Source organism: Furipterus horrens, unplaced genomic scaffold (genome assembly GCF_987537825.1).
Source record: "Furipterus horrens unplaced genomic scaffold, mFurHor1.1.pri manual_scaffold_3, whole genome shotgun sequence".
Classification (NCBI taxonomy): domain Eukaryota; kingdom Metazoa; phylum Chordata; class Mammalia; order Chiroptera; family Furipteridae; genus Furipterus; species Furipterus horrens.
The window spans coordinates 165,589,196-165,617,076 of NW_028327173.1; the positions used below are offsets into that span (position 1 = coordinate 165,589,196).

The 27,881-nt window shown below is 39.8% G+C and overlaps 1 protein-coding gene and 1 pseudogene across 1 annotated transcript in view; one reads left to right on the top strand and one right to left on the bottom strand.

Moving 5' to 3' along the window:
- The window catches only part of TLN2 (talin 2), a 426,734-nt gene that overhangs the window by 183,037 nt on the left and 215,816 nt on the right, over positions 1–27,881 (top strand). The gene's annotated exons all lie outside the window — the stretch shown is intronic.
- LOC150016599 (obg-like ATPase 1 pseudogene) lies at positions 16,593–17,760 on the bottom strand (annotated as a pseudogene).

The following is a 27,881-nucleotide window of genomic DNA, read 5'->3' on the forward strand; positions in this document are numbered from 1 at the left end:
TTTTAATACTGAAAGAGTAGGAAGTCATAAATTTGTCTTTAGGTTGTATATATTTAGCATTATGGAAATGCTCTTTTTTTCCCACCTCTTTCTCATTACTCTGCTGACCAGTGACTGTTAGCTGGGAATTAGCCAGAACTGGCCTGAGGACTGGCATTTGGGAAATATTGGGATATATGACTACTAAGGGCTCTTCTGCCTCTAAAACTTTTAGATTCCTCTGAAATAGGACAAAAATGTACTCTATTTATTTGTCCACTATTTCCAGAAAATGCCATGACAGCTAGCATGCTCCAACTAAGAGAGGTTAGAGGTCAAACAGAAGACAAGAAATTGTTCTATTGGGAAACCCAGATAAAAATGGTTCATTCATGTGAACATTAAATTTAGCTGTGAGCCACCTTGAAGTCAATGTAAAAATGAAAACTGACTGTTCAATATGGCCAGTAAAAGTATACAGAATCTTCCCTTTACACATTGCAGGCAGCCTCTGATGAGGTGATATTTCACATATCAGCCTCTGCCTGCCATGTGGGGATGTTGAGAGCTCGGGGTGAGGTAGACCAAACGTCTCCAGGGAGACCAATCCAAAACCAAGTGCAAGGGGGCACAAGACTGGGGTGTGGTCAAGGGCAAGAGTTATGGAGGGCCGTAGAGGGTTAGATGTACAATGGGGATGGAAGAGTTAAGGAGCTGTACTGCCATGGGATCCTCTGGGTATCCTGGTGTGGATCTTGTTCTTTGAGAACCTGCAGAGGCTCGTAGGTGGTCTGGTCTGGCTGAAGGGCCTGGGCACACTAGACAGGGAACGCATCAGATCCGTGCCTCTCCCAAGCTTTCAGATCTGAAAAGAGCGTGCCAGATGAACTTCTATGCTGTGGGGCTGTACAGAATGGAAAACTAGCCTTACCATTTGCTTCTCCCTGGGATGTGGGGATGTGTGTGGGGTCAGGGTGGGTGGAGGACAGAGGCAATAATGGGCTGAATTATTAAGACAGTAAAATAATGTGAGGAAGGGGCAGCCATACCCCCTATTCCGAAAGGCCTGCCTAATCCTGGCTGCTTCTAAAGTTCTGTGAAGTTGTACCAGGGTCTACATTGATTGGAACATAGTGGTTTAGTCCTTTAGAATTCCTACCTTCATGACTTCTGGCTTTTGTTTGTTTTACATGTCTATTTTCTGGGAAACTCAAATGAAACTTGACAGATTTACCTGGTGGTTTTCCCTCCATCAACCAACCTTGGGTTTACTGTCCGATCTATATGCCTCAGTTGGATTGCTTCTACTCCGAGGATATTTATTTCATTCCCTTTTTTGGGGGGAAAGTTTTATCAAAAAACAGCAGAAACATTTGTCTTGAAAACATAGGAATATGAGAGACTACCTGAAATTCTGACATTTCTGGAAGTGTCTAAAGACCTGACTAAATGCTAGCAGGAGCTTTTATTTTGACATAAACCAGAGGAAAGAGAATTGCTTTTAGGGATTTGGGCCAGTCCAAGTCTGAATAAAGTTTAATGAATGAACAATGCAATCAATCAATCATGTTCTGAGCCTTTCAGAAGGCCCGGCCATGCTGGGTAAGATCTTGTAGGGATGAGCAATTAAGAATTTGAAACAGCTGTGCTTCAGGAGAATAAATATGATGCTTTAAAGGGTTGCATGCCTGTATGTGAGAGAGACTGTGTGTGCACGAATGGACACGTGAATGAGTAGAGGAGCCTGGGGGTGTATGATAAATGATTTGTTTAGCATTTTACTTAATGACTTGGGGTATGGTCTAGATTTGAGAATAATTGTAATATTCCAAACTTATCTCCATTTTCCCTGCAGGCTTGTAAGAAAAATATTTAAAAACCAATTTTAAATGAAAAACATTGTTTTTGGCTCTCTGGGAATTTTTAGTTCCCACTGCTGTTTAGAGAAGCTATTGAATCTATAAAATTCAAAGCAGATCTACATAGCTATCTGTCATTCTGTATCAGACATTTAAAGGCAGTGACGTCAGTAAAGATAAGTTGTTCCTTGCTTACTTTTCTCCATTAAAAATGTAATTTGTTATGCACTTTTGTCTTCCTGCCATGCTTCATTAGCTGGCTTTGGATTACTCTGCTTGTTGACTAGGCGCTGCCACTGGCTCCCCCAACTGCTGGCTCCTTGAGTAACTGGGAGTCCTAATTAACATCATGCTAATTAGCATCATCTCCTCGGTCAGGGTTCCCAGACATGTGCTGGGGTCCTTACTCTGCTGTCTGTGCTTAGTAAATGTTTTAGAACAACACAATAACAATTTCCAGATTGCTTTTCATAATTAAGCTTGTCCATGGGCATACTGTTGTAGAATGTACTGTTTCCTTAAGCTTTTTGGCTAATTACACTTATCATTTCTATCAAAGTTAAAAAGCCCTCAAGATTTCAGCCATTTCTGTGTAAGAGTTGATTGGATTTTATAGACTCAAATGTTCTGGAATACTTGGGCCTGCATTTAACTATTCCACTGTGGAATGTGAACCTTTAAAAATCACTTTTTTTTTTCCTGCCAAGTCCCATATTCTAGAGACCTAGAATAATCACCAAAGCTATTCTATTCTGTTTACAACAAATCAGAATTGGACAGTTTTCAGAACCATAAAATGACTAGTGTGCTTGTAGAGTTTAAACATGACTAAGATTAAAATAAAGTAAACACACTGTAAGTCCATCTGCAGTGGTCTCAACACACCACTGTAAGGCCTGGTAAAACTGGAGTAAAATCATTCTGATCTAAACAATGGTTTTATAGAGGATCTTCTATTAAAAAAAATTTTTCAGTCAAAGTAATGTATGCAAGTGGCTAAAAATAGAAAACATTACAGAACAGAAAAGCAATATGTCTTACTCTACCTCCTTCACTTAGCTTGCTCCTTAAAAGCAACTACCTTTTTTTTTTTTCCTGTAGATCCTCTTTCCTGCTTTTGTGGGGATTTCCATGTGTATAAATATTATGCTTACAGCACCATTTCTCATTTTATTGGATTTAAAGGCAGATTCTGGGTATCTTGTTGTGATTCCTGATTAGCTCACTGTGACCATCCCTGTCTCCCTCCCTCTCCACACTGACTCACCCTTTCAGTCCTTCCGTGTGGCCCTCAGATGACACATGTAGCCTCTTCTTGTTGTCGCCTAGAGACACTATTTCTTGTGTAGTACTCACCCCTCCCTTCCACCCTCTCCATTTTGGGCAGCTACACCTTTAATTTTATATACTCACAGTTGGTAATATTTGTATTCTGTTCTGTAATCCGGTGAAGGCTTCCATGATTTACCTGTAACTGGATTCTGAATGCTAAAAGCAAGAGGCAGCATTTACTCTCTCACAGTTAGGTAGCTGCTGTTCCCATGGCAGCCAAATGGCATGGTGGGATTATATTCCTTCCTCCCTGAGCCTCATGTCCTCACACTGTGGCCCCTCCACGGAGCACAGATTCTCCCCTTCACGGGTCACCAGCTGCCTTGAACAAAGCCTCAAGTTTTCCTACGCTCAGTCTTCTCACCTGACACTAAGACCCCACTTCATTTTGGTAGGTCTCACTCCCACAGTCTCCCATCCTTCACCTGCAGCCAGAGCATTTTGATCTCTGTGTGTCGCCTGCTTTTAAGCAAGTGCTAGTGGCCAGGAAAAGCTTGTTACTACTGTTGGAAAAGTAACCTCAGGCCCTGGTGTCTCTGAATGGGCAGTCGCCTGGTCTCTGAAATTAGCCATCCTTCCTTGAGGGCCTGAGGTGTCAGGCACCTAGGTGCATGAGGCCTGGTGTCTGAGGAAACCCTCACACCAGCTCCATGGAATACACGTCATTGACACTTTGTACAAGATGTTGAGATCTGCATGAGAGGCCTCTGAGGCCTCCACTGGGAAGTGCATCTTAGGTCCTGGGCGTGGCAGGGGGCATGGTGCCAGCTGCGGTGTCACAGGCTAGAAAAGACTTGTGTCTTCGAGACATCTTACATACTTTGCTCAGGAGACCTCCATCTTTCCCCAGAAAGTTAGAGCTGCTCCAGGAAACTCAACATTGCTTATGCCCCACCTCCTCCTTGTTGTGGCTGCTGCGTGGCCAGGAGCTCGTTGTACAGAATTCTGTGACTGCGAATGGGAGGATCCTTACCTAGTTAATATTCCCTTTGAGTATTTGGAGTGAGAAGCAGGTGCTTTGTCAATGGTGGTTGTTGATCTAGGTATTTTCTTAGAGCCTGAAGTACGTGTGTGAGTCAGGTACATCTGATTATCTTAATTTACAGCGTGTTCGGGTAGTTATTTTAGAAGAAAGGTTGGAAAAACAGTCAAGCTTTACTTTTAACACTTTGTTTTCTCTCATGAATGCAGTGATCTGCATAAATCTTCGAGTGTAACTGTATTTAGTAAATTGGATGGCAGGTGCCCTGGGCAGGTGGGTCCCTCATGCCATGTTGTCATTTTTCCCTCTCCAGCTGCTCCCTCCTCACCATGCAGACCCAGATGGAGCTTTAGCAGTGGAACCAGCGGTCTCTCCATGAATGTATTTTCACTGAGTGGGTGGCGATGGTTGGGGTGCCTCCTTTGTTGCCTCTTTTAGGTCAAGGTGGCAGCATTAACATGTGCTGCCTCAGCACAAACAGGGCTTCATCCCCAAACATCTGACCTATAAGTATTCCCCAAGTAAGTATGGAAGGAAAGCGAAATCTTCAGAGATGGGCCTCATGTATTTATGGAGGAAGTATCTGGCCTTAGTGAAGTTAGGACTTAATAAATAGAGAGGGGTCAGTATTTACCTTGCTGCAGTGGTGACTCAGGGGGATGTTCCCTGTTCACATTTGATGATGATAAGCTGTCCCATGTTAACACTGATAGTGCAATGATTAATTCTGATGTGGTAATTTTTAGTTTTATATTAATTGATTGATTGTAAGGGTAGGAAAGAGTGCTGAGCAGAGTACTCATCTCTGTGAGGAACTTTTGGTTCCACTATACAAAGATCACTGATCCTCACAATTATATAAGTCCAGTGACACTTGGGCACAAGTGATTTTGAGGGACAACTCTAGTAGGACAATTTAAATCTTGATCAAAATTTTATTCTACATCTAGAAATGTAGCTTCTAGAAGACTTGATTAGAACCCAGTCCTTCAGCAACAGAAGGAAATAAATGAAGTTTAAAAGTCTGTTTAAAAATTTTCTTTTATTACTTTTAGAGAGCGAGGAAGGGAGGGAGAGAAACATCAATGTGCGAGATACATCAATCGTTGCCTCTCACATGCCCCCAACCGGGGACCTGGCCCACAACTCAGGCATGTGACCTGACTGGGAATCAAACCAGCAACTGTTCAGTTCACAAGCTGGTGCTTAATCCACTGAGCCACACCAGCCAGGGCTAAAAAGTCTTTTCGTAAAGAAAAAGGACTCATGGACACAGACAACAGTGTGGTGATTGTGGGGGTCGGGGGGTGGGGGGTAGGGGGGAGGTGGGGGTGGAAGTGGGCATAAGGGGGATAAGTGGTAGTGGAAAAAATAAGATAAAAATATACTATTAATATATATATATTATTTATTTATTTACCAGATCTTAAGTATTCCCCCAATACATTATATATTCTTTCATTTTTTTACCTCTAAGCAGTGAAGAACGACTCAGTCTCCCATGTAGGAGAACTTCTGACTCCAGGACATCCAGGATGCTTGGTTTATTCAGCTGTCCCTGTGAAAAGTCTAATGCAGGCCCAGGGCACAAGCTGTGTGCAAGTGAGGCTCTTATCCTCTCTGTTGGCCACTCTTCTCAGAAGTTTAGACACAGAGGAAGCACTGGAGGATATCATGGCACGGGCCTTGTTCTGTTTGTCTGCATGTTCCAGAAAGACTGCAGCACAGACATGTCTATGAGAAATAAGCAGAAGAGAGTAAATTCAGAGAAAGAAGTGGGTGTTTCTAACAGGGTGTAGAGTAGGTCTTCAGAAGCAAGCGGCATTTATTTCCAGGTTAGCTGATGTAAGTTTTGAGGAGCTGAGGTGGGCTGTTTAGGGCTAGTGGGGACTTGGCTCCTTCCAGGATGAGTAAAATTTACACTTTACTTGGAAGTGAACCTGTAAATTTAGTGCTTAAGTCAGAAATCCCTTATAGACAAAATTGCTTGTGAACATCCCTTAAGAAGATGTCACATTAGATGCAGGTTATCCATCTCCTAGTCAGTTCAGTACAGTGGGCTTTTCTCACAGCTTTAGAATAGCTTGCAGCTAAGTAGTTGGCTGTCGTGTTTAAGGGCCGTGTTATAAACAGTAGAGGTACTCTCGGCATCCAGATAGGACCCCAAGAGGCACTTAGAAACTGAGCAAGCCCATGGAACTATAAATTCTTACATCCCTCCCCTAGTCATTCTGGGACTTACATGCTCATTGAGAGGAATGGGAGAGGACCTGCCTACCAGGCTGATTTATTCATCCCTTGTTATTTTAGGAACTTTCAAATATATTCAAAGGTAAAGAGAATTGTATAGTGAACTATGTGCCCATCACCCAGTTCAATGATGATTAATTCTTAGCCAGTCTTAATTCATCTATACATACCATTCTTTCTCCTACCAATTATTATTTTTTTAAATTTATGTATTTATTTTTTGAGAGAGGGAAAAGGAGGGAGAAAGAAAGGGAGCATATCAGTCAGTTGCCTCTAGCACATGCCCCAACTGGGGACAAAGCGCCAAACTCAGGCGTGCGCTCTAACTGGGTATCGAACCTGTGACCTTTTGCTTTGTAGGATGACACCCAACCAACTGAGCCACGCCAGTCACAGCATCTCCTACTGATTACTTTGAAGTACATCTTTGCTATTTTATTTTTTCTCTTTTAATAGTTCAATATATGTCTCTAAAAGAGAGGGCTTAAAAAATTTATCTACAATACCCTATCACACCAAAAACATAAAAATTACCAGTACTTCTTTAATAATATTAAATATCAAATTCATGTTCAAATTTCCTCAGTTTGCATTATAGTAATTTTTTAAAGTTTCTTTGAATCAGGATCCAGATAAAGTTTACATATTGCAAATGATTGATATGTCTCTAATCCCCTTTTAATTACAGGTTCCTTTTCTGTCTCCCCCTGCCACCCCCACCTACCCCGTGATTTGCTTGTTGAAGAAACTGAGTTGTTTGTATTTTCAGAACAGAAATTTTCAAATAGGAATGATCCCCTTGCCCCATCTAGAGACACTTGGCAAGTCTGGAGACACTTTTTGTTATCACCACTGACGATTGTTCCTGGCATCTAGTGGGTGGAAGCCAAGGATGCAGCTAAACATCCCACAAAACACAGGACAGCCCCTCATAACAGATTATCTGGCCCAAAATGTCAATTCTGCTGAGGTTGAAAAACTATGCTATATAGTTTTCCAGTTTGGATTGTCACGATTCTTTGATGGTGCCACTTAACATGCTTCTCTGTCCTTTGTGTTTTCTGTAATTTGTGAGTTAAAGCTCCAGCCTCTAGTCAGATTCAGATCTGGGTTTTTCATTTTTTTATTTGTTTGTTTTCACCAGGGCTACCTACATAATAGGCATACTGTGTATTTTCATTAAAAAACACGTATCGTTCATTGATGATTATTGCCTATGTCCTTTAATTCATTAGTGAGTATAAAAAAATGATACTCCAATTCTATCATTCCTTCCTTGTTTATATACGAGAATACTTACATAAAAATAAATTGAATCTTAACTATTTGTTTACCCTGGGGTTCATATAGGAAAGTCAGGATAAATGCTTGATACTTTCCCTTTATTTTCAAAACAATGAGTTCTCTAGGAGCATCCTTTAAAAGTGATCACTGAGGTTTTCTTTTTTTGGCTTTTTTTTTTCTTTTTTCAGTGTAAATGTAATTTATGCATTTCAACTTAATATTTTTATTGATCCTCGAATTCTCCCGTATTTGACCAGTAGAAGCTAATTCCCAAGTTCTTTCGACATGATTTGTATTTTTGTATTTTTCTATACTTTGTGGTACAACAAAATATTGCAGGATTGTGTTATCCATTTCTTATTTCAGGCTTAAATTCACCATTTATTTAAGAAGCCATAGCACAATATAGATATTAGGAATGTTTATTACTATTACATTTATCATTGTTTCTAGATCTTAGTGGACCAGACTGGGGAATATGCATGTGTGTACTGGGTTGGCCAAAAAGCCCATTTAGTTTTTTCTAGAAAATAAAAGACACATTTTTCATTTTCACCAATAACTTTATTGATTTGGTTATTTTGAGTATGTCGGCTATCTCTGGTATGATATTAATGTTGATTGTTCTCAATTATTGTCTCAATTTGATCACTATCAGTTTCAACTGGTTTACCTAACCATGGAGCATCGTCCAGCGAGAAATCTCCAGCATGAAACTTTGCAAACCACTTTTGACACATTTGCTCAGTCACAGCTTTCTTTGCATTTCAGTTGTGTTTTTACCTTTCTTGAAATAACAAAGCATAATGTATGAAAATGTTATGTAATTTCTTCCATCTTCAAAATTAAAATGGCTACACAAAAATTTACCAGTTTGGAAAGTTTTTTAAAAGATGCATGCTGATATGACGACTGTCACAATACAATCTAAAAAAATGGTCTTGAATGAAGTTAAAGACAGCTAAGTGCTACTAGAGCCATCTTATGGAAAAAAACAAATGAACTCTTTGGCCAACCCAATATGTATATGTTTTTGTGTGCAGAGCAGAGATAAAATTGATTATCAGTTCATACTAACACTTCTAAGTGAAATTTAGGGGAACAGTACAGTGGTCCAGGGTTTTTACTAGCTTTACCAACTTTATATTCTTTTGTCCACCCAGAATCCCAGTTCAGTAATACCATCATGTTTTTGTATCTGCTTTATCTCTGCTTACACACACAACAGACTGTTTTAAAGATACTTGGAATAGTTATTCTCTGTGATTGTGCCACCAACTGCATACATAGTCAAGTTCATTGATCTCATTTTCTTTTCTTTTTTTAGAGATTCCCACTTTCAATTTAAATTTAAATAATTTTGCACAATATTGTCAAGGTTTCAAAGCCTCATCTATAACATAAGGCATATACAGAGCTGTTTGCTTTTACCCCAGTTTTTTCTCCATTCTGTTTCCTCCCTACCCATCTGTGGCAATTGAAAAAAATATATATGATTTACTCTTGCACCTTTTTAAAATATGTAAGCAAATGTATGTGTGCTTTCATGTTTATATCACCCTCCCTTTTTAGATAAACAATAGTACCCTGCACATACTTCTTTCCATCTTGCTTTTTTCACTTAGTTTCTCTTGGCTGGTTTCATAGCAGCGCATATAGAAAAATCCCCACCCCTTCACACAGCTGCACCGTCCTCCACTTTGTGGATTTGCTATAACTTATTATCGGTGGAACTTTGGGCGTTTTCCATCTTTTACTATTAGAAATAGTGCTGTGGAGAATAGTGTTGGCCACTCTTACAATCATTTTTTTTTTAACCTCAGAAGTTAAATGTATGTACGGTATGTTTCATGAAGAGACAGAAGGATGTCTACAAGCTGTTGAGATTGAACAGAGCTTTGGAACGGGCAGTGGAAAGGGAGTATGTTTGGGAGGAATGAAGACGAGCGTTCCACTGGAGTAGACATGATATCTTTAAGTGGAAGAAAATAGGGCTTAGGAAGGTTGGTTACATCCAGGTTTCCACAACCTGCACTGCCTGGCCAAGGGCTGTGGATGTCCCACTCCAGGCCAGGAGTTAGCAGTCTTTTCTGGTAAAGGAGCAGATTATAAATATTTTTAGGCTACCATCTGTGTTTTCGCCCCTCACCTCTGCTGTTGAATTGCAAAAGGCAGCCGTAGACAATTATAAATAAATGCGTGTGGCCATGTTCCAATAAAACTAGACTGATGGACACTAAAATTTGAATTTCATAATTGTCATTTATCATGAAATATAATTCTTTTTTGATTATTTTTTCTTCAACCATTAAAAAATGTAAAAACCATTCTTAGCGTGTGGGTCATAGTTTTCCAAACTCTGCTCTGGGCTTTTGGGAGACATAGAATGTTCTTTAACACAGGAAAGCCTTGCTCAGAAGGATTATGAACAGTGGATTAATGAGGACTGTGTCAGAGGGATGGAGCCCAGGTTCAGGAGGCTTTTGATGGTCACAATGCAAATGTAGTTGAAAGGTGGCTGTGGGAATAGAAGTGGATTTCTTTTCTTTTTTTCTTTATTACTCGGGATTGGAGAATTATCAGAAAGCATCGAAGTATTTATAAGAGAAGCATTATATTATCTGATATGCAATTCATATTTATTTTAAAAAGCTGTGCTCTATAATTACCCACAAGTTATATATAAAGAGAGAGCCAGACCCACTGTCTCATGTCATGTGTACTCGGGCAAAATAGGCTCATTCTTTGTTGCTTCCTTCTCCTCCCGCCCTTATTCCCATCAAGAAACCCAATATTGAGCCCCATTTGAGTGGTGAACCTTTTGTATCATCTGTCTTGTACATCTTGTTTCCTATGACATTTGCAGGAAACTGTTGAGAAAACAGTATTTTGTTTGTGGGAGAAAAATCAAAGATGATATCAATGAAAATGCATTTTCATATAATGGAAATTATTAGAGCCACTTTTAAAATGTCACTGCAGATTCATGCAGACAAGAAGGAGCTGAATACATTAGAAACTAGGTCAAGTTATCTCATGTTTATGCATGAGGTAAATTATAGTGTAGGTTTAAGTTTATAAAATTGTGTATACTGTAGTTTATATGAATTACCCTAGCCCAAATGATATTATACCAAAATATAATTGAAACAAATTGAGTCTGTTTCTTTGTCCTTTGTGGCTTAAGTATTTTATACCTAATACTTTATGAATTTAATAACCTAGGAAAAGTGATGAACTTCTTGTTATTGCTCACATTTCCTGTATTAAACACAAAATCTACTTTAGGGAGTTAAAGCTAAAGTAGATTTAATCCAGGCGGTGAGTGCTTCCAGAATCCTTAGAAGGTCTGGAGGAATAGGCTCCCGGTTGAGCCTCCCAGACACCCCACCCCAGACCCATTTTCTCTTACCAGAAGTGAAAAAGCTGCTGTGGCTGCAGCTGAAGCTGCTGAATTAGGAAACCAGCACTTGAGCTGCTAGCTCCCACACTTCACCTCCTGCGAAGAGAAACTGCTTCTCGAGAAACTGCTTCTCTCTGATGCCCAGGCACTCGCCTCTTTCCCCCATGGCTCAGTTCACAATCACAGTTGCCTGTGAGCCCGTCTCATTGGTAGGATCTAAGTCACATTGGGCTCCACAGCGGCCAATGAGCCTCTCTGTGCTACAAGTGAGCCAACTCACTGTGTTTGCCTCAGTTTCCAATCTTCATGTATGCGTGCTACAACAACTGCACGTGTGAAGGACAGATCATCAGAATTTGCCTTCCTGAATACATGTGACACATTTTGATAGACTTATATAGTAGTAATAATATAACTGGTCTAATACCAGTGTTACTAGTTAACTAGTATTAGTTGATAGTGTTACTGATGACTAGTCAATAGCAGCATTTGCCATTTCAGGAAGATCTTTGTTTAGGTTGGAATTATTGTGGGTAACACTAAGAAAGGAATACTTGTGGATTAATGATAAAAAGTTCAGTGATTGTGGAATCCAGGCCTAGAGCACATGTTTCATTTTCCCCAGGAAGAGTGGGAAGTCAGAATATTGTCCTGACCATTCATTACTTCAGCATTTACTGTGCTACTCCAAGTGTAAGATCAGCGATGAAGTATTTGTTCACTGCGGCATTGCCCACTAACTTTCTAACTGTCAGATTCTTTTAGGAGAGTTTACGTGGACACACCCTTTTTCGGTCTGGGTGGAAACAGTCATTCACAAGTGAGTAACTAGAAGCAGTACTCCAAACAGAAGGTCATTGATTTTGAAATGGGCAGATGTGGGTTCAAGTCCTAATTCCACCACCTGCTAAATTTATGCAGTTTGGCACAATTTTTCTTTCTATACTATGTCTTCTGTGTTGAAGGGAGTTAAAAGCACCCTCCCCATAGTGTTTTTTGTAAGGTATTGATAATGCTCAGCACAGGCCTGGCACACAGCCAGCGCCTCATGGTGGGCTGTGGCCATCTGTGTCGGGGCATCGCCACCAGTGATCAGAAGGTCCTGTACCCTTTCCGCATGTCCCGGTGGGTGTTCATGTGGTGAGACTCCATGTGTCTCTTCACAGCACTAATTTTCTCACCTGTGGTCTGGGGTCCCTTGGATGTTGCTTCTTGTTTGTGCTGTGGGCTTTCTCCTGCCTTTCAAACACCCTTGGATTCCTCTTAGATGTTCTTTTTCCGCCAGGGAGAAGATCCCTCTTAATGCTTAATGGGCTACAGAGCCCTCATGGGGTCACAGAAGTCATAGTAGCTTTTTATTTGTCACACAGACATCAAGACCTCCTTCTGAGGCTTGAAGGCTGATGGCGGCCCACTCCTTCTTTCTAATTAGATTACTGATTCCATTTCAGTGATGGTTTAAGCTAAAATGGCCTTAATTCCTTTTGCCTTTGCATGCTTTTTCCTTGACTCCATCTCTCCTTTGACTTCCCAGTAGTACCTAAAGTGAAGTAGATGACAGTAGTCAGGTGCACTTCGGCCTATATTCTTTAGCAAGCCTCCAGAATGGCTGTAACTTTGTGGGGTTTTTTGAGGAAATGTAGTGAATAATAAACAAAAGGTTCAAAAAGACCCTTTCAGGGCATCGTGTACCAAGTGAGTTTTTGTAGATGTTTACTGTTTAGTTTTTACCTGTAATCTACTTTTGATTAGGATTTTTTTGGATCCCTTTGTGGAGCAGACCTGACTCCCCCTGGCCCCTCTTCTTTTGTGTGTATGTCCGTGGGGCGATGCATTATCATACTCTTTGAGTTTACTCTCAACACACTGTGGGCAACAGGCCTCAAACATTAAGTATAGTGGAATCAAGCCATGCTGTCACATGTGACAGTGAGAGCCACTCCCTGCTAGAATGTGAGCAAATATGTCTCCCTTCTTTCTCTTTAAAGATTTTATTTATTTATTTATTTACTTGTTTATTTTAGTTTAGAGAGGGGGGAAGAGAGGGAGAAAGAGAGGAAGAAAAACATCGATCAGTTGCATCTCCCATGCCCCAAATGGGGACCTAACCCACAACCCAGGCATGTGCCCTGACTGGGAATCCAACTGGTGACCTTTCAGTTCATGGGCTAGTGTTCAATCCACTGAGTCACGCCAGCCCTAACCCTAACCCTTCTTTCTCTTTAGTGTCTAACTTCAAGGACCTTAACCTTGAGCTGCTAATAATTTTGTGCAAACTCTGACATTTTTAATCTTTTGCCCAGGATTCGAGTCATGTGTTTAATACTTTTGCATATTTGAAGATTTGAGTTTGTGTAAAATATTAAGTTGGTCTATTCTCTCCTAGATCTAATTAACTCTTTTATTCATTCAAGCAGTCATTTATTGACTGTCTACAAAGTGCCAGTTATTTTGCTGGATATCAGGAACATTGTTGTCAGCAAGATAGAAATGGGAAATATTGTAATATTATTGGTGCAGAGTATTTAAGGTAGAGTTAAATTTGATAAATAGATTTTATGATACCTAGTAAAGGGTTTAGGCTTTTTTTCCTAAGAACAATGGGAATCCATTAAAGGGTTTAAGCTGAGTGGGATCTAGTCAGATATGAACTTCAGGAAGACCACTGGCTGAGATATGGCATGTGTATTCAAGGGCAGAAGAGTAGATGTGGGGAGTCCAGGGGGAAGCTATTGCAGCAATTTGGGCAGGGATGTTGGTATCCTAGAGTAAGAGAAGAGGACATGTTACAGAACCCCTGGGCTGCTCCAGTTGAAAACAAACCCACGGGCTCTTTAGTTAGGGGCCCGATTGCCCGCCGCCAAAATTATAACACTCAATACCAGAGTTTGGTGAAAAGAAAAAGAATTGTTTATTTAACAGTTATATAGATTTAGTTATTTGCGGATTTCTGTTGTTAAGTCTTATGCTCTTTAAAATACCCACAAACACATATCCTTGCCTCCCCCCCTTCCAAACCAGGCTAGTTTTAGGGAAGTCAGAGAAACCGTTTCCCTACTTTCCCAACACAGTTCAGCTTTACCAGCAGCTGCCAATCATTCAATTCTGATTGGGGAGGTCCTTTCTGTGCTGTGGTGCCCTCCAGCTCTCAATGCAGAACCACCTGGATTCTCAGCCTCCTTGCAAACTGTCTTCTTCCTGCAAACTGCGCGGATCTCCTTTCCTTCTCAAAACCGCATGGCGAGAGCCTCTTAACGCAGCCTGGAGACCTGTTCTCCAAGCCACATGGAGAAGGCCCCTTCACCAAGCCACGTGGAGGGAGCACACGAGAGCGAGAGCGAGACCCTGAGAGCGAGCGAGCGTGCGAGAGAGAGAGAGCGCGCGAGCCAGAGCGAGAGCGCAAGTGAGAGCCCGAGTCAGAGAGCGAGAGAGTCTGAGCGCCAGAGCGAGAGCGCGAGCCAGAGAGCGAGAGTCCCAGAGTGAGAGCACGAGCGAGAGCCAGAGAGAGTCAGAGCGCCAGAGCCAGAGCGCGAGTGAGAACCCGAGTCAGAGAGCCAGAGTGTCAGAGTGAGAGCACGAGCGAGAGCCAGAGAGAGAGTCCCAGCTAAAATGTCTGCAGCTGCTTATATATCCCTGACTGCGTCATCTGACGCAGTGGGCATTGCAAACAGTTCTGACCATTCACAGGTCCTTACGTAGGCTCTGTGTGCTTTCTCCATACTGTCCCCTGGTTCAAGACTCCTCCCATCTGCCTGAGGCTTTGGATGCATTAAAGCCATTTGCATAAGAAAGACACTAGCCACCAGCCTCAGGCATGTGGAGGCATTCCAAAAGCTGCTTCCTTCTTCCCATCCCCCAGCTGCAAGCTCTGGGGATTTTTGGACTCCCTTGTTTCTGTAACAGACAGATTTGAGAGCTACTTAGGAGTTAAAGTTGTCAGAACTTAAGTGATTGCATGGGGCTGTGCAAGACTCACGTCATGGATGATCTTCCCATTTCTGGTTAGCAGTTGGATGGATGTTTGTAACACCAGATGAGGAACTCAGGGAGGGAGGCAGGTTTGGGAGGGGTGGTAGCAGAGCTGCAGGGGTGAGTTCGTTTTCGAGTAAGGTGGAATTGATAGGCTTGGGGAAAGTTCTTGAGGAGATACCGTGTAGACTTGGGTAAGGAGCACAGGGACAGGCCTGGCCTCTGTGTGCAGATCTGGTGAATGCAAGATGAGATGCACCAGGCAAGGGTGTGAAGGAGGAGAAGAAGGACTGAAAGCGAACTGAAGTACCATGAGGTTTAAGCGGAGAAGAGGGCTTGCGGAGGCAACTAAGAAGGAGGGTTCAGACAGATGGAGGGAGTGACTGTGGTCCCGTACTATGCAGACAAGCAAGGGTTGGGAAAGGAATTGTCTGCTTTCTCAGCAGGGAAGACATGACTGACCTTGTCCGTGCTGAGCAGTGGCCGGATGAAGAATAAGGGAAGTAATTTGAGGTCATCTGTGCAGAGGACTCCTGCGGGAACTGTGGCTAAGTGGGGGAGGACGGAGGCAGTGCCGTAGCCTGGGGGGTTTGTGGGCTTGGGTGCGGGTACTTTGCTGTAAGGGTGGGTGAAGAGTTAGTGGAGAGGAATGTTCCTTTTATGCTTCTTCCTTTTTTGTCACACTTACTGCTCTGTGATGCATCCTTTTTCTATGCTTTCATTTTATGTGCATTTCTGTTTAAAGACACTATTTCACATATATGGTTTATTCATTAACATTAAATTCAATGACCAACAGAACTGTATCTCTAGCCTGAATGAAGCTTATCTTATCTAAGATATTTATTTTTTCAGAAGGCACGCCACAGCCTTCTTGCCCTTAGGCACTAGACAGCATTATCCTTGGGGCATTTTATTGGCTAAATCACCAACAAAACAAAAAATGTGAAAACTGTGACCTTGAATAAATTGGAGAAAGGACACTTGTTTACAGCTTGAGAGCTGAAACAAAAAGGCAGTCGGTCATGGGCTTGGACCTTCGCTGGGAATGTGTATATCAGGTGACTCATTAGAGTTTTTACCACTTTGCATATGTCCACAAATAACCAGGAAAGTGCTGTAAGTTTGTTTGTTTTTACAAGTGTTTTATTGAGTGTAGACATCTGGAGTACTGTAAAACATGCATTATCTGTAAATTGAAAGAGGAGCAAGCCACATTGTCCTCACTGTCAAACGTGTCTGGCTTGGCATGCATGATGGAGATTAATGAAGTATCGTGAGAGTAATATGGTTCCTAAAAAGCTTCTGCAATTTGGAGTAGGGTCTTAATCACATGAAAAGCAACACTGCTCACATTATTGAACTTGCATTTCATTGGAGGTACACAGCATTTTAATTTTAAAACAAACAAAAATAATACTGTTTGTAGAAGATTCGCATGCCCCAACTTTGTTTTTCCCTTCAGTTTTCAGAAATTTTAATTAAAAAAAAAATCATATGGCTTTTGGAAGTTGTACATTTATCCAAGTAATAATTAAAATTTATTTCTTTGTCGGTTGATAATATCTCCATCTTCAACAAAGTAAGTTTTGCCTTGTCTGTACTTTCCAACAGTCTTGACCACATGTTCAGAATCTTCCTCTTTAAATTTTTCATGTTTCATTACTTCAGCCATAATGAATCCTTTTTCAAAATCTGTGTGACTCTTTTCTGCAGCATGAGGAGCCATCGTCTCTTTCCTGGTGGTCCCTGCACACACTTCATCTGGGCCTGCAGTGAACAAGGGTTCCAGCTGGAGTGCTGCAAACCCAGCTTTTGTGATCATTGCAAAGCACTTTGTGTCATGTTCGCTTCCAGATGCTTCTCTCTCCTCAAGACTCAATTCTTGCATCCTGAGCTCCAAGGCCCCACTGAAAGGAATGACCAAGGCACCTAGGTCAACCTATCCACCCACTCTTTAATTTTTATTAACATTTGTTTTTATTTCTAATGTAGTTATTTTCAAAAAGATTATCCAAGTAGACCATTGGTTTTGAAGTCAGAAATAAGTGTTTTATTCAGCACTTCAATCTCTTTGTCATTCCAATCAGGATAAAAGCGAACAGGTTTCTTTTGATCTACAAACCAGGATTTGACTTGGCATATTATGTCATATTCAGGTTTTACTTTTTTTATCTCCTCCTCTTACAGCCACTTTTTCTAGTTTATCTATAATGGGCCCAATTATTTCCTCATCTTTAAGCTGAAGCTCTTTGTGTATTTTTTCTGTATCTCAAATAGGATCTACACTTCCTTCAACATGCATGATAGCATCATCTTCAAAAGCACGTGTTAGATGAAAGATTCCATCACAGGTAATAAAATGAGATAAAAAGGCATTTCCCAGGCCTTGTCCATTGTGAGCTCCTTTTACAAGACCAGCAATATCCACCACATTTAGAAAGGCAGGAATTTGGCTTGCTGGGTTGTGGTACTGGCAAAGGAAAATGAAACCTTTCATCTGGCACGGGTACTCTGCTCTCATTAGAATCAATAGTGCAGGACTGGAAATTGTATTCTGAAGACTGACTATTGGTTAGTACATTGAAGAAGGTAGATTTCCCAACATTTGGCAATCCAACAATACCCGTTTTCAAGTAGCTTTCAAATCTTTCAATGATTGGATGTGGTTTAATTCCATCACCTCCCTTTTTGGGGGACATTGTGCTCAGGGCAAGCGATGACAGCGGGTCTCAGAGGCAACAGCAGGCAAGCCCTACCCACAGCTGGAGGCGGGGAGGAAGGAGGAGAGAGCACAGGCCCAGTCCCTCTGCTGAGCAGCACACATGACAGAGGTGACCGTGCTGTGAGTTTTAGTTTTGTGATTACAGATAAATTTGAGTTGGTGAATTTGCAAATATAGAATCTGCAAACAATAAGAATTGACTGACTGTGTAACTGTATACACACACATTACTACTACTACTAAAAACATTTATGTCTCTGTGGATATCTGTCTGTCTATTCACCTATCAATTTTGAAAACCATGAATTCACACCAGTACTTTAAATTCCAGTATAACTCCATTGGGGTCCTTCTAGTTTTTCCCCATTTGGGGCCACCATTTCCCCCTTCCCCACCACCTGTCTTCCTCTTTTCCCACATGGTGCCTTTAAGGCTGAATTTTTCTGGAAAGGAAGGCTGGGAGCAAGAAGAGGAGGGGTGTGATTACGTATCATGATCACATTTATATTCTATATTTCAATTTAAAATAGGATCCTATTAAAATATTTTTAAAGCCTCCTTTCCTTCTCATAATTTGAGATGATGCAATCAAATTTGAGAAAGAAACTAAAACTTTTAAACTGATGAGGTGCAGGTACTGAAAAGTGACTTTATACTATTGACTTTTGGCAGTGCCATGCCATCTGGTAAAGAGAAACACCTGCTCTGTTGTAGCCTCAGGTGTGAATGATGGGGTCAGGAGCTTTGCCTGAGCATCAGGAGGGCTTGTGCCTGGAGACACTTGGACGTGTTTGCCTCCCTCAGTACATGGTGAGTCCCTGGAGGGCAGGGGACCATGTCTGACTTATTACTGTATCACCAGAGCCTGGCATAGGAGGTGACTGGTGAACATTTGTGACTTTATCCAGCCACATTTTACTAGAGGGTTATCCAGTCTTTGTCTGAAGGCCTTTCCTTATTTTCTAATGCTCTTGGCTCTTTTCCTTCAGTTTCTCTGGACACTCATTTCTCTTCCTTCTGCAGGAAGCCACCAGGCCCTCACTAACCAAAGGGACCATTCTTGAGTTTCTGAAGGATCTGGAGAGTTTTTACAACCTAGTAGTTAAACAGCAGCTGTCGATTCTCAACTCTGCCACTTACTAGCTACGTAGTCAGGAACAATTTGCTGAACTTTTCCCAATCGGTTTAATAATCAGTAAAATGGAGATGAGCAGTGCCTGCCCTGACATAATTTGGGGAGGGAGCATTTTGAAGGGACTTGGCACAGTGGCTGTACTTCGTGTTAGCGAAGATGTCAGTGGTGAATGACTGTTGATCTGGCCCTGAGTGTGTCATAATCTATTCCAGAGCTTATAGGCCCTTTCCCCAACTTGATGATAATTCCAAATTGGGGTAGAGATCTTGTTTCTCTTTCTTGTTCATATCTAATCATCACCCCCACTTGTCTATCTGGCACCCCCCTTCTAGCCCAGTGCTGTGTACCCAATAGGTATTAGATATCTGTTGATTTGTCATTGAACAATCTTCCTGCACTCTGAGACCTCTCTGCTGGTATATAGTCTTGCTAGTAGAGCAGTTTTCTTTCCTTTCCTCAGAGTGCTAGGAGGTGCTGATTAGTTTTTCTAGCCTTTCTTTTTTTTTGATTATGAGTCAGTATTCTGTATAACATGGTCGATGTCACAGTCTGCTTCTGCCAGGAGGTGTTGTTTTCTGTGCTTTCTCCTCAGTGCAAACGCTGCCCTCCATCCCTGCTGGATTCTGAGGCTCTCTTTAGACAGAGAAGTGGCTGTACACTTTCCCTTTGTTTGAACCTTTGAGAATGATGGCAATGAATGCCAAGTTCTTAAGACACGGCACACTGCTGATCTGGTTATCTACCAGCTCTGGGTCTTTATGGTCAGGCCTTCTAGAAACTGGATTGGGTTTTGTGAAACCACAACAGCATGAGATACAGTGGATAATGAGTCTACCTGCTTTTGAGACACTCTCCCCATTTCTTTCCACCAGGAAGACACTTTGTTAAATAGGCCATGTTCTTTGAAATGTATTCTCACTGTTTAAAACTGACTTTTGTACTTAATAGGTAACATCCACTGGATTGGTTTAATCAGTATCCATTCTGTCATTGCTGTGATGATTTTGTATTATGTAGAAATGTTGGCATAGTAGTCTTGCCTTATCAGTGGGAGATACGTTCCAAGAGCTCCCCCCACCTCCACATGGATGCCTGAAATCATGGCTAGTACCAAACCTATATATACTATTTTTTTCCTATACATACATGCATACCTTTGATAAATTTTAATTTATAAACTAGTCACAGTAAGAGATTAACAACTATTTGATTACCAAGATGAGTACTAAGTGACTAATGGTTGGATACCATATACAATGTGAATATGCTGGACAAAGGGAAGTCCAAGAAGGGTGGAGCCGGAAGGTGTGAGATTTCATCACACTATCCAGGACAGTGTGAAATTTAAAGCTTACAAATTATTTATTTCTGGAATTTTCCATATAATTTTTTCAGATCTCAGTTGACTTCAGGTAACTGAAACCATGGAAAGCAGAACTGCAGATGGAGGGGGGCTACTATATTGTAAGGATTCAGCATTTGCTCTGATGCAGTAGTGCAAAATAATACTCCAGGGTTTATTACCTACTCTTTTTTTAAAGATATGAAATTAGTTGTCTGAGATAGAACTGGAAAGAAATATTAGGGATCATCCACAGCTTTGTGAGAGAAGGAACCAGAACTCAGGAATGAGAAGGTGGTAGCAGGGGTACAGGTGATAGTTAAAAGCTAAGGCTTGGGGCTCAGATTTCCTTGTTCAAACCCTGGCCCTGCCACTCATTGGCTCTGTGACCATTGGTAATTTGTTCTCTTTCCCTCAGTTTATTCACCTATCAAGGGGGTTTAATGGTTTTATTTTAGGATTCTCTTTCATATGGTTTTTATAGGGTATTTCCAACATGGAATACATAGAATCAAGCATGTGGCAAACACGTAATAAATGTATAGTATTGTTCTTATTAATGAACTTTGCTGCTTTTCATTATGATCTGTGCTACAGGGAAAGGGCAGAGATTAAAATCCACCTTCAGAATTACTGAGAATGGTCAACTTATGCTCTAGTTCCCTTAAAGTAGGCAAAGCTGCATCTAGTATGTGTTGCATAGCCAGTGGATCCTGTGTCCCCCCAAACTACAAACAGCTGATGTGCAACAATTTGAACTCACACACACTGTTAATAGGAATGTAAAATGGTCCAACCTGTTTGGTGGTTTCTTTAGCTTTTCATGTTCTGTGCTTTTATTTTTAAAATTTAACTCTTTTAATTCATCTAAATTTTATTATGTGTATATATAGTATGAGATATGACCTAACTTAATTTTTTCAGATAAACAATTTGCCCAGCACCACTTTTTGAGTAAACATAATATCTGTCATATGTCCCAGACATTCTACTCAGTATTTACCCAATAAATGTAAGTTAACATCCTTGTGAAGACTTGTACACGAATGTCGAAGACAGGACAATGGATACATGCACTTGTTACTGTGAGCTTTATTTACAAAAGTCCCTAATTGGAAACTATTCAAATATCCATGTACCAGTGAAGGGATCATCCCTGGCTGGTTTGGCTCAGTGGATTGAGCGTCGGCCTGCGAGCTAAGTGTCGCTGGTTCGATCTTCCAGTCAGGGCACATCAGAGAAGGAAAACTCTGACTCCAAAAAAAAACCTCCGCTGCCTTGCGGCATACCTCTTCAGGGGAAAGGCTAAGGGAGTAAACCCCGACAGAAAATCCGGAGCCAGAGTCCCTAAGGCGGTTTGACGTTGTAGTCAACACTGGCAACTCCTGCGGCGCACCTGAAGCCAAGCTGTATTGACTCCGTCTTTCCCTTGGACCCTTCAGCTGCGAAGAGAGGGGGGGTCTGCTGCATGGGCAACAGCAGACCCTCCATATCACCCTGCCCAGGCTCTGTAGCTTCAGCTTCACTGGAGAGGACACTCCAGCGTCATCGCAAGATGACGATTCAACACGGGAGGAGACAGATACCGTGTCACTCCCGAGTCGGACTGCACAGCCATTCTCGGCGGCGCAGATAGACTCTTAAGAAGCTACACCATCGTCTCTCGAGACGGACGGCTGCCGACAGTGAAGGGATCAGTAAGTTGTGCTATATCCATTCCAGGGAATATGACTCAGGAATAAAAATAAACGAACTTTTGGTATATGCACAACATGGATGACTTTCAAGATAATTAAGTGAACAAAGCCAGTAAAACAAGTACATGCTACAGAATTCCTTTCATGTAAAAATTTTAGAAAATGTGAACTAACGTGTAGTGGCAGAAAACAGATCATTAGTTGTCTGAGGAGAGTGGGAAGTGAGTGTTGAAAGGGCTTATCAAGAGTACGGAAAAACTTTTGGGAGTAATGGATATGTATATTATCGTGATTGTTATGGTTGTTTCACAGGTATATAATTACGTAGAAGTTTATTTGTATACTGTGTGTAATTGTTATTTTTGCCTTAATAAAAATGTTAAAAAAAACAGACCTACTATGTTTTAAAAAATACATTTGCTCCGCTGCTATATAGCATGACATTCTTCAGCTAGGTTAAACGAACATTTGCTAATTGTTTGTTAGCTGTTTTGCTTCCTTTTGGAATTTGTGGTGCATTATTAGAATTTTTTGAAACAATGTTCCCATGAAAATTTGAACGACTTCTGTGTTTTGATCAAGGCTTTTGTGACAGGTAGAAACATTTGCATTATTATACTGACCTTATATCATAATTAGCCGTGACAGTACCAAAATATTCTGAAACTTTGTGCACAGACTTTTAATTTTGCTGCTTAGAAATCCAATAACCTCTTTTCTAGTTTCCTCATGTTCTTCTCATTTCTTCTCTGCATCGACCACCTTTCCACCATTCTACTTAAAGAACATTTCCTCCTCCATTGTAAAAGAAATGCAAAGGAAGCCACCTGATTTGACATGGCCAGGCTTAAAATTAGTTTGTTAAAATTAGTTTAATTAGTCCTGTAATTAGTTTGACCACAAAAATCAGTTAAAGCTGAGGATCATAAAAAGTTTTAACCTGAAATACACACTTTTAGATTTTGACTTAAAATATATACATGTCTTTAACAAACTTCTCTGATGGCGGATATAATTGGAGTTCTGCACCATCTTTCCATCATGAGTTATTTCCATGCTGTGGAGTCCATAATTTCCAGTTTGGGGTTCTTTAAAATACAGTGTGACTTTAAGATATTTGAGAAGTAATGAGTATAGAACCTTCATATATATATTTTTTTAATTTTCCCAATTCACTGACAATTGTCTGGACCTCCCCTCACTTGGCAGCAATTTACCAAAACATTCTACCAATTTCTTATTCAAACAGCAATTCTTTTTGTGCTCATATTTTGTTGCTCCATATCACATTTAGATATATAAATACATAACCAATGCAACTGGCTTGAACAAGTTTAAGAACATATAGACTCTAATCTGGAAACAAATGAAAATGAACACAAAACAACCCAAAACCTATAGGATACAGTGAAGGGAGTCCTGAGAGGGAAGTTCATAGCAATACAGGCCTACCTAAAGAAGATAGAAAATTCTCAAATAAACAACCTAACTCCTACATCTAAAAGAACTAGATGAACAACAAACATAGTCCCGAATGAGTAGAAGGAAGGAAATAATCAAGATCCGAGCAGAATTCAATGACATAGAGACTAAAAAAAAAAAAAATCAATTTAAAGGATGAATGAATTCAGAAGCTGCTTCTTTGAAAAGATAAACAAAATTGACAAACCTTTAACCAGACTAATCAAGAAAAAAAGAGAGAAGACCCAAATAAATAAAATCAGAAATGAAAGAGAAGTTACAACAGATACCATAGAAATACAAAGGATTATAAGAAATTACTATGAACAACTATATGCCAAGAAATTGGACAGCTTGGGCAAAATGGATACATTTCTAGAAACAGACAATCTGCCAAAACTGAATCAAGAAGAAGCAGAAAGCATGAACAGACTGATAACAACTAGTGGAATCAAAGAAGTAACCAAAAAACTCCTGGCACACAAAAGCCCTGGACCAGATGGCTTCGCAGGCGAATTTTACCTAACACTCAAAGAAGAACTAAGTAACTGCTATCCTTCTCAAACTATTCCAAAAAATTCAAGAAGAAGGAAGACTCCCAAACTCTTTTTAAGAAGTCAGTACTTTTCTAATTCCAAAAACAGGTAAAGAAACAACAAAGAAAGAAAATTACAGACCAATATTTCTGATGAATATAGATGTTAAAATCCTCAACAAAATATTAGCAATCCAGATCCAGCAATACATTAAAAAGATCATACACCATGATCAGGTGGGATTAATCCCAGCGATGCAAGAATGGTACAATATTTGCAAATCAATAAACGTAATATACCACATAAAATAAAGGACAAAAATCACATGGTCATATCAACAGATGCTGAAAAAGCATTTGATAAGAACTCTCAGCAAAGTGGGAATAGAGGGAGCATACCTCAACATAATAAAGGCCATGTACAGGTAACCTACTGCCAACATCATAATATGCAAAAGCTAAAAGCTTTTTCCCTTAAGATCAAGAACAAGATAAGGATGTCCACTTTCACCACTCTTATTCAGCATAGTACTGGAAGTTCTAGCCACAGTGATCAGACAAGAAACAAATAAAAGGCATCCAAATTGGAAAAGAGGAAGTAAAACCACCATTACTCACAGATGATATGATAGTGTACATAGAAAACCCTATGGTTACCACCAAAAGACTACTCAACCTAGTAAGTGAATTTGGCAAAATAGCAGGATACAAAGTAAATATTCAGAAATCAGTGGCATTTTTTGTACTCTAACAATGAACTATCAGAAAGATAAACTAGGAACAAAATCTCATTTACTATAACAACAAGAAAAATAAAGTACCTAGGAATAAATTTAACCAAGGAGGTAAAAGACCTATGCTTAGAAAACTATAGAAAACTGAAGAAAGAAATTGAGGAAGATACAAATAAATGGAAGCATATTACCATGTTCATGGAGTGGAAGAGTTAACATCATTAAAATGTCCATACTACTCAACACAATCTATAGATGCAGTACAATTCCTGTTAAAATACCCATGGCATATTTCACAGATCTAGAACAAATATTTCAAAAATTTATATGGAACCAAAAAAGATCCCAAATAACCTCAGCAATCTTGAGAAAGAAGAACAAAGTTGGAGGGATCACAATACTTGATATCAAACTATATTACAAGGCCACTGTAATAACTATAGTCTGGTACTGGCATAAGAACAGACACATAGATCAATGGAACAGAATAGAGAGCCCAGCAATAAACCCATGTCTCTAAGGTCAATTAATATTTGACAAAGTGGGTGCACACATACAATGGTGTAAAGATAGTCTCTTCAATAAGTGGTGTTGGCATAACTAGAGTGATACATGCAAAAAAAAAAAAAAATGAAACTAGACCACCAGCTTACGTCATACACCAGAATAAACTCAAAATGGGTAAAAGACTTAAATATAAGTTGTGATACCATAAAAGTCCTAGTAGAAAACATAGGCAGTAAAATTTCAGATATTCCACATAGCAATAATTTTGCTGATATATCTCCTAGGACAAGGGAAATAAAGGAAAAAATAAACAAATGGTACTACATCAAATTAAAAAGCTTCTGAATGGCTAAAGAAACCATCATCAAAATGAAAAGGGAACTGACTGTATAGGAAAACATATTTGCCAATGATATATTGGACAAAGGTGTAATCTCCAAAATGTATAAAGAACTCATGTGACTCAACACCAGGAAGACAAGCAGTCCAATTAATAAATGGGCAAAGGACCTGAATAGACATTTCTCCAACCATGACATACAGATGGCCCATAGATAATATGAAAAAAATGCTCAACATCACTAGCTATCAGAGAGATGCAAATTAAAACCACAAAAAGATACTACTTCACGCCAGTCAGAATGGCCATCATTAATAAATCAGCAAAAAAGTGCTACCAAGGATTTGGAGAATAGTGAACCCTAGTGCACTATTGGTGGTAATGCAGACTAGTGTAGTTACTGTGGAAAACAGTATGGGATTTCCTCAAATAATTAAAAATGCAACTGCCTATTGACCCAGTGATTCCACTGCTGAGAATATACCCTAAGAATCCTGAAACACCAATTCAAAAGAGATTATGCAATGTTAATGTTCATTAGCAGCCTTGTTTACAATAGCCAAGTTTTGGAAACAGCCTAAGTGCCCATCAGAGATGAGTGGATTAAAAGACTGATACATTTATACCAGGGAATACTATGCAGCAGAAAAAGAAGGAATACTACCTTTTGCAGCAGCATGGATAAAACCGGAGACTACTAAATAAGCCAGTTGGTGAAAGATAAATACCATATGATCTCACTTATGAGAGGAATCTAATGAACAAAATAAACAAGTAAAATAGAACCAGAGACATGGAACAGACTGACAGCAGCCAGAGGGGAGGGAGAAGGGGGAGGAAGATAATGGTGGAAAGAAGGGGAAGGAATCAGTCCAAAAACATGTATGAATGACCCGTGGACATAGACAACGGTGTGGGGATTGACTCTGGGAGCTGGGGCAGAGGAGGGCAAAGGGGGAAAATTGGGACAACTGTAATAGTATAACAGTAATAATAGAAAATATATATATTAAAAAGCATGTAGACTCTGGTAGGCATACCATGCAATGGTGGGTATAGCCCACCCATCAAAGAGTTGCTTTTAATTTGTCAAGTTGGTTAAGAAGTTGATGAGACTGCCTTCTGTACATATGTGCACATTGTAGGAAATCAAAGCACAGCAAGCTATAGTCATTTATAAAGCCAGAAAGCCAGAATTTAAAGCCAATAAAATTCAGGTGAAGGGACTGAGAAGTACAGATTGGTGGTTACAGAATAGTCAATGGGATGTAAAGTCCAGCATAGGGAATATAGTCAATAATATTGTAATAACTATGCATGGTGCCAGGTGGATACTGAAAATATTGGGGGTAGCACTTTGTAAAGTATGTGATTGTCTAACTACTGTGCTGTACAACTGAAACTAATACAAATAATATTGAATATAAAAAAAACATTTAACGATGAAATGAAAAAATGCTTTCTCAGTATCTATCATGGATAGTATGGCTTTTCTTTTTTAATTTATTAATGTGATGAGTTACATTTAAGCACTTTCTATTATTAAAACCATCCTTCTTGCGTTGGATAGACCATACTTGATTATGCTGTATAATCTTTTACATATACCATTGAATTCAGTTTGCAAATATCTTGCTTAGGATTTTTGCATCTGTATTCATAAGTGAAATAGGCCAGTAATATTCCTTTCACAGAAAGTATTAATCTGATTTTGAAGTGAGAATATGTCATCATTATGGAATAATATGAGAAGTTTTCTCTTTATGATCCTTTTACTGTTAGAATGAGTTTGTGCAATTGGGAGGATCAATTTCCTGATGGTTTTGTAGAATTTTCCTATAAAATCATCTGGGCCTACTGCTTTTATTGTGGGGAATTTTTAACTATCATCTAAATTTCTTTAATAAATTTATATTAATAAATGTAGAATTTTCAAAAATAATTATGTTTAGGTGGATGTTTTGTCTTTTATGTGTAGCTTATTATTTTGTGTTCTGCTCATGAAAAAAGCAGTGATGAATGTCCTCAAACATAAATACTTATTTCTATTTATTTCCTTTCAATAGAGTCCTGGAAATGAAGTGATAAGTGACCATATTTAAGATTTTTAAACCAATATTGCTATATTGACTGCCAAGAAAAATTGTACCTCCTGTGGAGAAAGTGTATGTTTCACTCTGTTTCTTGCCGACATGAAGTGTGTTTGGATCCCTGCTATCATGACAGAAAATGAATTACTTGCTTGGATTTGTATTTTAAAGGTGTTATTGAGGATTAACTTCATTTTTTCTTTTTCTTTTTTTTGCTATTTGTATTCTTTGGTGAAAACTGTGTTACTATTCTTTAG